The sequence below is a fragment of the Amphiura filiformis genome, chromosome 4 (assembly GCF_039555335.1).
Source record: "Amphiura filiformis chromosome 4, Afil_fr2py, whole genome shotgun sequence".
In the NCBI taxonomy this organism is placed as follows: Eukaryota; Metazoa; Echinodermata; class Ophiuroidea; order Amphilepidida; family Amphiuridae; genus Amphiura; species Amphiura filiformis.
Genome location: NC_092631.1, coordinates 55,798,452 through 55,813,139, shown reverse-complemented (window position 1 = coordinate 55,813,139; position 14,688 = coordinate 55,798,452). Strand labels below are relative to the sequence as shown.

General features: G+C 36.1%; 1 protein-coding gene across 1 annotated transcript in view; it reads right to left on the bottom strand.

Moving 5' to 3' along the window:
* The window catches only part of LOC140149880 (uncharacterized), a 328,927-nt gene that overhangs the window by 301,481 nt on the left and 12,758 nt on the right, over positions 1-14,688 (bottom strand). The window lies entirely within an intron of this gene.

Below are 14,688 nucleotides of genomic sequence, written 5' to 3'. Positions count from 1 at the left end.
ACACACATAATGGCAGGAATAGCTTGTTCGGCCAAGCTACACCCCCATGGCATGCTATCCCAGGTCAGGGGTTCAAAACCTCACCAGAAAATACAACTTTTCTTCCTCCTTTTCTTCTCCTTTGCCAAAAACACCTGGGGCATTAGAGCTCACATTCATTTAAATATTGCTGATGGACAATTAATACAATTGTAGTTCTAGCTGGTGAGATGAATAATTCCAGGAGAAAATACCAAATGTTAAATGGATTTCATTGAACGAATCTGGAAATGGTTGCATCATTTAAGGTCATGTGATTTGATTTTCAAAAGGTATGGATAAATTGAAAACTACTTGCTACATGCATGCAAATGAGAACATATAAAGCCACCACTTATTAACTATTCTAGCAGTCTTCTGTGAACGGCTCTTTTCAGGGCCACCAAAACCTTTACATTAGCAGATTAAGTAAGGTCTGCTTGTTCTGTTGGCAAATTTGGCTCTTCTCAGAGCCACCAGTAGGCAAGGATACATGTCTCATTATTAGGTACTTTATCCTGAAGAAGTCAGAGCTACTCCTAATGAAAGCTTAACCTTCCCAACTTGGCCTATGGCAAACCCATAAAAACCTTACTAATTGGATACAAAGACATTGTCCCATTGTAAAAGCTGCATACATTTAACATGCACCTGTTACACAAATAGCAACATGTAAATCACAAATGACAGAAAACTTTCCACATTTAACATTTAATGAGCTAATGGGTGGATGATTAGACTTATGAACTTTTAACACAAGTGCAAAAAGTCAAAATTTCTTTTCATTTTTTATCCAGAAGGAAATACACAACTGTGGTCAAATACAAAACTTCTGTCTTATGTAGCTGCCACATCCTGTAGGCCAGACAAATTTCCTTCCAAATCAAAGCAACACCTGAAGCATATCAACTCACAGTTATTTCAATTTTGGTACATATAATCATTAAAAAAAGGAGCTTTTTGTCAAAGTATTTCGTTGACTTGATTTCAAACGTTGGCCATATGTTAGTCATTGAGCTGTCTATACAATTTCTCATATTTGAAGCTGTAAATGGTTATTTCCTTCCTACTCCAGTTTTACCTGGTGGACCTGTAAACCATTGCAAGCAAACCTGTTATTATGTCTGATAGATGTGTACAACTAGAGGCATTATTCAGCGCAATATTAAATCCAAATTGTAGCGGTTTTTTTTTTCAATCCAAGGTCTCTAAATCGAGGCTCAAAATATTTATTATCTTTTTTGTTTTACAAAATTGAACTCTACAACTGAAGTGATGGTGTAATGCAGTTTTGAAAGGGAGTACAAAGATCACTTTCACTGCAACCACAGCTTAATTCCTGGTCTGCATACACCACCAAAATGTAATGCTGGAATTAAGTTGGTTTTTTGTTTGTTTATTGTTGCTTAGTCAGCAGTTGTAAAGCAACAAATCAACAATGAGTATGTATCAAATTTTTACAAATAACAATGAAAATGAGCACTTTTGCCAGATTGTTGGAGTACATTTTTGAAAAGGCATTCCCTCTCTAATAGTAATATCAACCAGTTTTCTGAGATTTTTAGACCCATAGCAATCAACTGTGGTCTTCATTTCCTTCTGAGCTGCATATCCCCATCAGACCAGGGACTGCCTTTTGAGAGGAGCAAGAGCAATCACTCCTCTACAGCTCTTCTTAAGTTGCATTTGCTAGAGCGATTTATAGCTCCTCTAGATGACTCGTTAATTTCTTTATGCTTTAAGAGACCAGAAGAGCATTCTACAGCTCTTTTCTAATTTTCCACTTACAGGACTGATCAGGATCAAACACATTAAGATGGTGAAATAGTAAAGGTAACATTTTTGGTTATGGTGTAGATATCATCAGACTAATATGCAGTAAATAAAAGGTTCAAATTGTGTGATAAAGTCCAAGGCAATTTTTAAGGGGGGGGGGTAGGTCCACTGTTTTTACAAAGTATCTGCCCAATCTGCCCAAAGGCACTTTTCATTTGAAAAAGGTCAACTTCGTCCTAAAGCCTTCCAAAACAAATTCTGGATATCACACAATACTCACAATCTACTTTAAACAGTCATGAGAATAGATTTCCTTGACAAAACAGGAAAGTTCTATAAAAGCTGGAAAAAGTGAGTAAAAATTTGGCAAAAATTCTCCAAAAAGGGGTAAAAATAAATAAAAATGCAGGAAATTTGGACAACAAAAAAGCAGGAATTCCTGCTTGGGCAGGAAAATTCTGATGCCTGTTTAAAAAGAAACCAATATCATTGTCCTCATTTTACTCATAAGGTCACATCTTACATTAAACAATACTGTCCATTTCACTCATGGCTTTAGTTGCAGGTGCCTTGAAGGAAATTGAGGAAATTGAAATTATAAATCTAGAAAAATATTTCCATGGTCATTGTTTACTTTGCTCCGGACTTGGACTTAGCCGAGATGATGAATAACATGGTTTGTCTGGTCACTTGGCTCATTTCTAGTATACTTAATTTATAAAAGTATAGAAATAAGGCCAATGAAATTTGATTCATTTGGTTCTTGTTTCCTACTACAAACATTTTCAATATTTTTCATTTTTCCTGATGGAAAATATACCATACCTGTTAATACTAACAAAAATGTCACATGTCTCCCCCTAATCATTTTAACAGCGTTTCATATCAATGGGAGCATAAGACAGGGTTAATAATGAAATTTTACGATTTTTTCACCATGTTTCTTGCACTGCTGAAGCTGATTCATGTTTCCATCCAAATTCTAAAAGAAGTTGCCAATGATGAATTATGTTAAGGGTAGCAACTATTTTAAACTGTTGCGATTTGGTAGTTCACAGCATCGTGCGAATGGTAGTGAGCTCTGGCAAAATTTGCATTGATCATTTCATTCAAATATCACATAGGGGGCCTATATACTTTTGTAGGCTCTGTGGTTCTTGAGTTATGTTGTAAAGAGGGCTGAAACAACAACACTTTTGTAAAACGTACATAACTCATTAATAACAATAAATCAAGCAAGTATTCAAATTATACTAAGTTATTGAAGTATGCCGCGAATGAAATTGCTCCTGTGTTGTGTAATATTTTTAACTTATGTATTAAACAAGGTAAAGTTCCTACTGATCTCAAAATTGCGAAGGTTTCCCCAATTTTCAAGAGTGGTGATAAAGATGATTTTTCAAATTATAGGCCCATCTCCATTCTTCCAGTTTGTTCAAAGATTTTGGAAAAGCTCGTTCATAAACAACTGTATAAATATGTTACTGATAATAATATTTTGTATACTGCTCAATCTGGTTTCAGAAAACACCACTCTACATGCACAGCTCTTATTAAAACAATTGATAAATGGAACATGGAAATAGATAATGGAAATTATGTTGGTGCTGTTTTTGTTGATCTCAGCAAAGCATTTGACATGGTAAATCATGAATTACTTGTGCACAAATTACAGTCACTTGGTATTTCAGGAGTTGAAGGTAGCTGGTTCAAATCTTATCTTGAAAATCGAACACAGCATGTATTGGTTAATGGCAAAATTTCAAATCCAAATTTAATTAGATCCGGAGTTCCACAAGGATCTATTCTTGGTCCTTACTTTTTCTGATTTTTATAAATGACATGCCAAATTATTTAAACAACTCAATTATTGACATGTATGCTGATGATACTTTAATCTACGTTTGTCATAAAGATGTCACTACTATTGAAAATCTCCTAAACGATGACCTTATGTCATTAAATAATTGGCTTGATGATAACCATATGAAAGCAAATGTAAACAAAACAAAGGTAATGTTGCTGGGTACGCCATTCAAAACAAGACAAATTCGTGATTTTAATGTAACTATGAATGATATTGTGCTTGAAAATGTAAATTCGTTTAAGTATCTTGGTGTTTCTATTGATTCAAACTTAAAATGGAATGATCATGTTAACAACGTTTGCGAAAGGTATGTAATGGCCTTGGTATCATGAGGAGAATTAAGCCATTTGTACCAAAGAGTTCCTTATCACAATTTATAACACATTGGTACTTCCTCACTTTGATTATGGAATGGTTGTCTGGAGTAGTTGTACGGAAACTAATATAAATAGGCTTCAAAAACTCCAGAATACTGCCATGAGAATTATTTTATGTATGCCATTCCGTACACACATCAAAAGATATGTTAATGACTTTAGGCTTCATGGATATTCGTAGTCAAATTTTATATAATAATGGGTGTATGATGTACAAAGTTTTGAATAATATGGCACCTGTTTACCTTAATGATTTATTTCATGCAGTTAGTTCTATCCATGCTGTACATACACGAACAAGCAAAGCTGGAAATCTTTACAAGCCTAGTTTTAATACTTACTAGCGGGTACCCGCGCTTCGCGCGGGCCCCCGCTAGATGAGTAAATGGGAGCGGTTAGTAAACGGGATCGGTTAGTATAAACGATGGAAATGGTAATCATGTCAATTGGTATCGCTTTTAACAGCTCAATTATTACGCGGTTAGTGATGTGGTAGGCCTACCATTTGTTGCCTCTACTTTGCAAGCGGCGTTCTTTCTTTCTTACTTTCCGTTCTTTCTTTCTTGCTTTCCGTTCTTTCTTTCTTGCTTTCCGTTCTTTCTTTCTTGCTTTCCGTTCTTTCTTTCTTGCTTTCCGTTCTTTCTTGCTTGCTTTCCCTCTCTTTCTCTCTTGCTTTCCCTCCCTTTTGCTTTCCCTCTTTCTTGCTTTCCCTCCCTTTCTTTCTCCCTTTCTTTCTTCTTTCCCTCCCTTTCTTGCTTTCCCTTCTTTCTTTCTTGCTTTCCTTTCTTTCTTTCTTTCTTTCCCTCCCTTTTTACTTATTTTTTCTTTGTCTTTCCCTTTTTTCTTTCAGTTTCTCTCTTTCTGTTTCTTGCTTGTTCCCTTTCTTTCTCTCTCTCTCTCTTCTTTCTTTCTTTCTGTCTATTTCTTCTTTGTTTTCGTTTCTCTCTCCCTTTCTTGCTTTCCCGTTGTTTCTTTTTCTTCCTTCCTTCCTTCCTTCCTTCCTTCCTTCCTTCTTTCTTTCTTTCTTTCTTTCTTTCTTTCTTTCTTTCTTTCTTTCTTTCTTTCTTTCTTTCTTTCTTTCTTTCTTTCTTTCTTTCTTTCTTTCTTTCTTTCTTTCTTTCGTTCTTTCCCTCTTTCCTTCCCTCTTTCCTTCCTTTTTTCCTTCCTTCTTCTTTCTTTACATAGGCATAAATCCCGGGATGAGTAATAAATTCCTCAATATTTCGATAAGGGGCATGATCTACTGAATCACCAAACATTGGGTTTCAAGAAGGTTGAGTTACATAGCGTAAATTCGGTGTTGGGGTGGGTATAACCCCCCCATGTTTTGATAAGGTCAATGGTCCGTACAATCACCCCAAGTTCACACATGTATAATAGATGTGGGTTTCTGACAAAATTAACCTCATTTTTGGCCAAACTAAAAAGTGCCAATTTTTGCGGCCTTCGTGCTTAATTTGTTCCACTTTTGCACAATATAATTCACCAGTAGGCCTAATTAGCTTGCCATAAATTATTCTGTCGCCAAGATGCTGGCTTCACTGTAGGCCTATTGCAAGAAATTGATTTAAACGGACCCATCCCCGCCATGTCAAGAGAAATCTACGCCATTGTTAATGTTGCCAAAAGATGCGGATTCACTATTAATATGCCTACTTCAAGAAATGTTTTCATCCCTCCCTAATGTCAAAAAGAAATCTACGCCACGGATATTTAGCGTTTGCGGTTTTATACCACGCTATCATCTGCTAATAATGTACCACACTCCCCATCGAAATTCATCACAACATGACAAACGAATAAACTCAAATTACTTTCCAATACCGTATATGCCTAGGCCTACCTTGAATTTAAAATCTTCGGAAAGTCATCACAAAAGAAGTTTCCAAAGTCATAATTTGCATAAACGAATGCAGTTGATTTATTATTATAGCCGTTGCGGTTACCATGCCGCATAATGCCCACTCTCCGTCGAAAGTCACCACGACGGATTAACACATATCACTTTCAAAATTATTAGATCACTTGGACCATTTATTTTCAAAATACGTAACTTAAAACCACCTTTGTCTCAGCCATTAATTTGTTAGTTCCGTCTAAGAGATGTGATATTTTCCGTCTTAGATGAAACTGGAAGTTTTGTTTACCATTAGCGCGTCGGGAAGTTGCCACGACTCTGTGCGTAATCCGCGATAGCAACGCAGCAACGGACCGTAAATAAGCGGGCCACCATTGGTTGATCTACCGAATAAATCCAAATAATTATTTGTATTTATTAATTTATCTATCTATCTATGCATTTACCATTCATCTGGAAATGCTAGAACTTATTTATTTATCTATTTATTAATTTATAATTTATCTATAATCTCCGAGATGATACCGATGAATCGATCAGTTCCTCTTCAAAGTATCGATAAGTTCCTCTTTAATAGTATAGATTATGGTAAAAGTAAGTTTCAATATCAGGGATGTATCACATGGAATCTTATTTCAAAGGATATCCGAGATGCAAAATCATTCTCGTCTTTTAAAACAGCTTTTAAAAAAGATCTGAAATTATGTTAATGTATCTTGCCATTTATGAGTCATCATCTTGCTCTGCATTCTTAAATTATGTTTTCAATTGCAATAGGTTTTTAGCATATCAATGTATATTTCTTATGTATTTTCTAATGTTTTTTTTAATCAATTATCCTATTTATGTATATATATATCTTTTATGTCTTTTACATCAGCATGTTTCTTAATATTATGGTTTTTATGGTTCGATTATATGTTTATGTCAATATTTATATTCTTATGCAATTCTTATGAAGTTTCTAATGATTTTATCAATTATTCAATAATTTATATACATATCTTTTATGTCTTTTACGTCATGGTTTTATGGATAGATTATATGTTTATGTAAATATTTATTTTCTTTTAACATGTAAAACTGTGTTTTATACGTTAAGCAGGGCCCTGCTGAAAATCAATTTTTATTGAGCAGGTTACCCTGTTGAAATATTGTGAAATAAATAAATAAATAAATAAATAAGTATATGATTTGTAAAATTAACTTCTGCAAAACATCAAAGTAAAATTTTTCAATAATATATTGATTTTGAGAATGAAAATCAATTTTTGGCTGCTTCAACCAACAATACATCATCATCACCTTAAGCTGTTAAACACTTCCAAAGTGTTCACAAAATGCTTTACTCACAAATCTACATGTAGGTTCTAGTGCTAACTTCCAACTTTGATAATTGCAATTAATGAAATTAAAATGACAAAAATAATGAATAATGAAATAGTCGCTTTGTCCTAAATCAAAAAATATGAAACAGGAACCATGTGGTCAACTTGCATTAGCCTAACATATGAACCTTCATAGATTGACGTGTGCATTGTGGTTTCACTCATAATAATCGTGACCGGTTAATTACTTAACGTGATAATTGATTAGTACTTAATTGACAAAATGAAACTGAACTTGTAAATAAAATAAAAAATGTTTTCATAAATTATAGCATTCCTATCTAAAGTCAATCATTTACCAACTACAATTTACAATGCAGGGCACAAAGCAAGCATGGTATTATCATGATTACGATTCTCATCATATCATGGAGGAAGTCAAACTTCCAAGTTCCTATGTTTTTTTTTCCACAAATTTAGATGACTTAAAAAGCCTTCTGTAAAATAGTACAAGTTGCCACCATTTAGATTTAATTTAAATCTGGCCAACCAGACATACCATTTTTTTTTAAACAGATGAAACTGACATTGCGACTGAAACCTTCGGTCTTCAGCTAGGTTGCCACGATGCTCACATTTTCAATCTTCCATTGTGATGAAAAAAGTTAAAGAAGATTGTTTAGCACTTTTTGTTGGGAATTTTTAACAATCTATTTATTTAAGTTTAAATGAAAGTCAAGTTAATCTTGAAATCCATAGCAAACAAACCAAAACTAACTTGAAATTCCGCTGTGCAAGGAACTAACATACTGCTGATTGTCTTGTATTACTTGTTCAAGAACTTGGAGGAGCTGAACCTGGCTATAATGGTTTAACCCTAATGCCCCAGTTGCTTTTTGGCAGGGGGGAATTAAGGAAACTCCCATGCACAGGCCTACCTTGCCACGGAGGTAAAGCTTGACTGTTCGCATGATGACGCAATTGCATCACGTTGGGTCCCTGCGCATGCATGTGCTTTTTGAATTGAGGTTTTTTGATGTTTGGTTCAGTTAGGGTTAATGTGGTATGTATACGGTTTGCACTTCTTAGCTGCAAGCCTGCTTGCTACTAAATGGTTTATATGATGTCTTCGGCCACATTGGACAGCAAATTCCTATTAAGTGTGCTGAGGCTTGTGGGTTTATGCCTGCAGTATGCATAGGACACTATAAATCACTGCATTTTGTAAATGTAATTATTGCTGATGCACACATCAGTGTCCAGTGACAAATATGCGCAGTGACAATGACATAGTCTTGGTTTCTTTGCAAATGATTCTGAGAATTAGAGGATAGGGGGATTACCTCCTGGGTGAATTATATTTATATATGATCGATGCAAGATATTTTAGTTTACTTTATCCATTTATGGATTCCTGAAGAGCCTTTCGCTACTTACTCCCCCCCCCCCCTCCCCACCCCAATTGAAATTCACCATGCAAAGCATGTACTTGAACCTGCTTGTTCACCCGTTCACCCAAAGGCTAACAACAGTTCAGGCAAGCTGGTATATCTCCTTCAACATCTACTTAACAAATTCTTCGATCCATCAATTGGCCAATCAAGAATAATTGGGACTTTCAGCATATTCACATTTCACTATTCAGCACATCTGTGTGCAATTGTGCCATTCCAGTTGATATCCATACACTCCCTATAGAAGGCATGACCTTAATATCTCACACAGGGAGTGTGAATTTCAAATGGGGTTACCTGAATAGATGACTCCATTTGAAATCTACACCCCCTGTGTAGGAGCATAAGGTTATGTCTTCTATAGAGGATATATAGATTTCAACTGGAATGGCCTATTCTATGGCACGCTACAGCAATTCCGGTGACCAACTTTACGTGCAAGGTAAACTACCTCACCACCTTATTAAGGTAATGGTGAGTGATGAAACCCAAGTTTAGAACCTTTATGACAGTACCAATTTATGATTCCTTGCTTAGAGCAATATTGTAATATTTTCATAAGAAATAGGATTGCATTTCTTTTCCACAAATGTTAATTTTCACTGTCAGATATAGTCCACTTTTAATTTTGACCCAAACAGATGAGGCAACACAAAGAAAATCGGTATTTAATTCTAGCACATATGTCACCAAGTGCGTGTCACTCTATTGTGACGGAGTGAGGTTGGTCCTTTTGATGTATTATGACCATCCTTCACACCATGTATGTATCCTAGGTGCATACAGTGTTATGAGCACCGTGTATGCATTAGACTAATCATAATAATTAATGACTCTAGATCATTTCAAAAGTGGCGATGTCATCCCAGCCACCAAGGACTGTCACATCTAAAAACACTACAGGCATTGCAGAGGGAACAAGGTTCCTGATAGGCACTGAAATATATCAAGTGAGTACTTTTTTCTTATGGATCTGTTCAATACCAGAACCTATTTATTTGACTTTTGAATGATCCTGATGAATCTCATCAATAATGTAATAATTAAACGACATATTCCATTGTTTCATTCAAAATCTCAGATTTTGCCACAACTACAGCACCTTTAAGCATTGGGGTTTGCATGCTAGTTTACAACAGTACGTTACAAACAAATACTGTTTCAAATTCAGCTTCATACCAAGAACTTTAGTTGATTGGAACAATTTACCTAACCTAACCGTAATCCCGGACAAAGAAAACTTCAAAGAGGCAGTTAAAGAATATCTCAAGATATCATCAGCAAGAAAGTAACAAATAAACAGCGAGCACACCACATCCTGTCCGGTTGACCACTTTGGAATAGAAGAGGTGTTGGACAGTATACGTAAAGAAGAAGAATCGAGTAATAATCAGAAATTTGAAAAATATTGAGGGTGTCCTCCTCATATCATTGTGAAATAAAAGCTGTCAAAATGGGTCAAGATAATCAAAAAGCCCTCACCAACAAATTCTACAGCAATTTGGGCAAAATGGTACGGCCCAAAAATGAAATTCTTAGGATTCAGTTTTAGGGGTATGATTAGGGTCAGGGTTGGGGTTAAGTTTTTGGTTAGGATTAAGAAATTCAGGCTAGGATTGTTAGGGTGGCAGGAATTTGCTATGATGAGAGTGTCATGTAAATTACAATTTATTCATTTATTGTGCTGGATACAATTTTGCTACCAGGTAGAGAAGTTGTATTCAATCATATGCAAAATGTGTGAGGTAGGCCCACCTCAAAGATGGACTCCACAGTAGCCCTAACTCCATTGAGCCAATGTCAAACTTCTTAGAATCAATACATGTATTATTTTGCCTAGAATTACCCAGAAAATAACGCAAAAAAACCACACAAAACAAAAAACAATTAATGCACTTTCAGCTTCTTCATCTTTTATACATTTTACATAACAGTAAATTGACCTCTGAAACACCTTACATAATCAAATGCATAAAGCTTTCAAAGTTTACAAGTCACCCATACTTCACATCACAAACCTCAAGAGAGATATGGTTTAGGTTTAAGTCTGTGTCTCAGGCTAGACATGGAAGGAGGAAGAGCACAAAAGGGCTATTCCAATTGAAATCCATACACCCCCCTGTGAGGTTACCTGAATGGGTGACTTCATATGAAATCTACACTACCTGTGTGGGCGATTAAGATCATGCCTTTCATAGGGGGTGTATGGATTTCAACTGGAATACCGATGTAAACTACAGTGATAAAAGTCTCAAGCCATGCATAATACAGACACCCTGTAACATCTGAAAGATGGGCCTTTCTTACAAAGCCTACTATGTCTATCATGTCCCAAAGAGGGTTATGTGGCTTTAATAGGAATCAGTTTATGTCACAAGCTACCAGGAAATATCATAGACTTCATCTAGTGACCTGTGTGGGGACAACGTCCTGCTGATACATGGCCATGTTCAACATCAAAATCTGCAAAGATTAATTTTGATAAAGCCTACTACTAGTATATCTTCATAAACTTTACATCAAAAATCTCAAGACAATTTGATCAGGCAAAAGACTACAGCTGAAAACATGGTAGATAAGAATAATAGCCAGTGACCGAGTCTTGAGGATACTTTGTAACCTCTTGAAGGTAAACTTTTGTAAACTTTTATAATGTACCCCTATCGGCTAAATGGAAAGAGATGAAAGGAAGATGAATGCCTGTGGGGTACATCCCTGGGTACCTCCAGTTTGGTTTGGGTAGGAAGATGCCTCTGAAAATCTGAAAGGATACACATCCAGTAATTGGTTATCGCTGTATCAATTTTCCAAGAAATCTGAACCCATTGCTATACCGAAAGTCCAATTTTTAGCCAAATGTAATACAAATTGCAATTGTTGACACCTTTTCACCAAATTTTTAGTAAATTTTGAAAATGTTGCCTACAGTGAGGCAAAATTGGTGATTTTCCAAACAAATTGAGAACATTTTGGAAAATTTTTTACCAATCCGTACACCAATGGCTTAAAAGGGGTCCTTGATAAACTAAACGGCCAAAAATGTGACCCATGTTTGTGGCATATTCCTTTATGGTCATTACAGAGTACCCCCCATGAATGACTTCAATCAGTGACCTGTCACTGTATCTACTGCTTGTTAACCAAGCCTGCAGCATAGTTTGAAAAAAAAAGTATTTTACCACAGATTAATCTGTGATTTTACAAAGCTTTCTACATCTACACATGATGTCACCAATATTTTAGATGACACACCTCAGAGGGGTGAGGTAGGCCTTAGTGAGTGCAGGGAAGTGCACATCCCTGGTCAGTATTACAGATCAGAAATGAGGAAGGAACTCAACAAGTGACCCTCATGGGAATGCTGTGTGATAAGATTTTATGAGGTGGTCTCATGCAAGGTATCTTTTCTATAATTAGGGTTCAAAGATTCACTTTCACACCATTACAAGATTTTCCCCACTTATACAAAACTCAGTCCACTTTTGGACAAAAAACAGGTGATTTTATATGTAAATTAACAATTTAAAACCTCAAAAACAGAAAATCTGGGTCGGCTGAGCCCATAGGACAGGGTTATTTTTTGTCGCCTAAAATTTATCTAGCTGCATCCTTTCAATCTTGTTGTATTCTTGTGCAACTATCAAACTAGGGAAGTCCATAATTATACAGATTAAAACATGAAAAAGCACCACACATCAAAATAAGGAACAGCAGCCTCAACAAGGATGCATTTTTGTAAAGGCCAACCTTGGCGGAGGCAGGCTTCAATTCAGCTTCAAAAGAATAAAATTCCATTTTGTAGCCCTTTAGTCAAAAATTAGGGGGGGGGAGATCAATTTTCATAGCTATACAACCTATAATTTGGACCAATTTCAGTTCGCTAGACCCAAAAACATGTCAAAATTTCAGTTCGGAATTCGAAACCCCATTTTAGCTGGGAAATCAGTTCTCAGTACCAATAATTCAGCGCTCTGCGCCACACATACATACACCTGTATCAAAATGAAAATTGAGTGCCTCAACCTCCCAATGACTGCATCAACACCTCTTTTCTGAGTCATGTAGAATATTTTGGTGTTACTGTCTCAGAAGGGACTTTTCAAAAGCAACCCTTCTGAAAGTTTGGGGTTGAAAATAGCTGAGCGGACACTCAAGTTGAAAGCTTCCCACAGGTGAGGTTTCTTGTACAGATGTGTGTGAATCAGATAATTATCTAATCATTACTTCTACTATCTGTAGAGAGGAAATTATTAGGTGTGGTTTCTTTTACTTCCCAGCTGGCTGAGAGAACTAGCTCTCAAGGATACAATTGTCAGTCCCTGCCTATCTGATTGACCTTACTTGTGCACTTTTCCCACCCCTCTACTATACTATTCGGCAAAGTCCTTTAGCACTCTGCCGACTTGGCGCTACTTACAGCATAAACACAGAAGTGGGGTTCTGATTGGCTAATTAAATCATGTTATCATCACATCGGCACCTCATTAGCCAAAAAAGCTACGAAACATGGCCCATGCGTGACTTAGTTCTTTTTATGTATTGATCATGAAGCGTGGTCAGGCAGTATGAAAGGACTTTTCCGAATAGGACAGCAAAGATAATTGCAGTTTGGGACAAATTATGAACTGGTGTTTTAATCATTCAAGAAAGTGCCATCAGGATTTTAATAGATTATGATCTTTTGAACAAGTCACTGAACACAATAAAATCCAACTCCCTACTGCCAGTACCCTCTTTTCTCCACCTATGCAAACATAGGACACAAAATTATGCAAAGATCCCAGGGACGCGATCCACTCAGATATTAACAGACAGGTTTTTGGGAACTGGAAAGCAGTGCCCATTGTTCTGCAATCCCTTTGTTTCATGCTAAAATATGGGTGAACATGGATCTTGCTGATAAAAGTATTTTAATTTGGAACACTATTAACTTTTATATATATGTTTCATTTACTCTCAAGTAGTAGTTAGTGTCAACAAAAATAAAGCAAAAAATGTAAAAATAAATGTTAGTTTAAGAATATACGAGTGGATATTCATACGTAGTGGTAGATAAAATGATTAGAGAGTTTAACTTCAACACTACACTATTTTTCGCTCACCTGGAACGTTTTTCCCGATTGTAGACAAGATAACATCACAGCATCACCATCTGCTGAAGATGCTAGTCGAACTAGTGAAAACGTTCCAGGTGAGCGAAAAATAGTGTTGTGTTGAAGTTAAACTCTTTAATCAGTTTAAGAATAATTTTATATTAAACTTCTGCACTACTTATTTATTTTATTTTGAATTTAACTTCTTCACTTCTTCACTACTTATCTCAAATTCTCTATTATGTTAGTTTATTAACTATCTAAAGAGAGCCAATCATTTTCATTGATAAATGGCCAAATTAGGACTTACTTCTGGAACCTACATACTGCACAAAGTTTGCAAGGAGCCCAGCAAACTCTGAAAATAACACTGAAATTGTGAAATTAGTCTGGAAACAAAATAGCTGGATATTTGTTATTTGCAAAACAAAGTACCCACAAAATTGAGTAGTTTTCAGTACTCTTCATAAGGGCGCATTACACCAAATCACTGCGCGAAAGGTGCAATGGTGATAAGTTCCGGTTAAAAGTATATGGCTACTTGAGACAATGTGGTGTCCTTAGGGACCATGTTCTTCGTGAAGTTGGCATGTTCTGATTTTTTTGGGGAGGGCGGGTTAGTGTAGTGGTCTTCTCACTCGCTTCTCACCACTGTGGCCGGGGTTCAATTCCCCGCGGCGCCACATGTGAGTTTGGTTGCCGATCCATGCTTGTCCTCGCAGGTTTTTCTCCGGGTGCTCCGGTTTTCCTCCTGTCCCATCATATCCGGATGGCGTCCCTTAAATTTAGTAGCCTCTGAGCACTATTGGGATTAGCCTGGCTTCGGCCGAATGTTATAAATAAATAAATTTAAATGAAAGATGCTAACCTATTAATGACTAAAATAGATATGAAATTATACAAATCGATTTCACAAG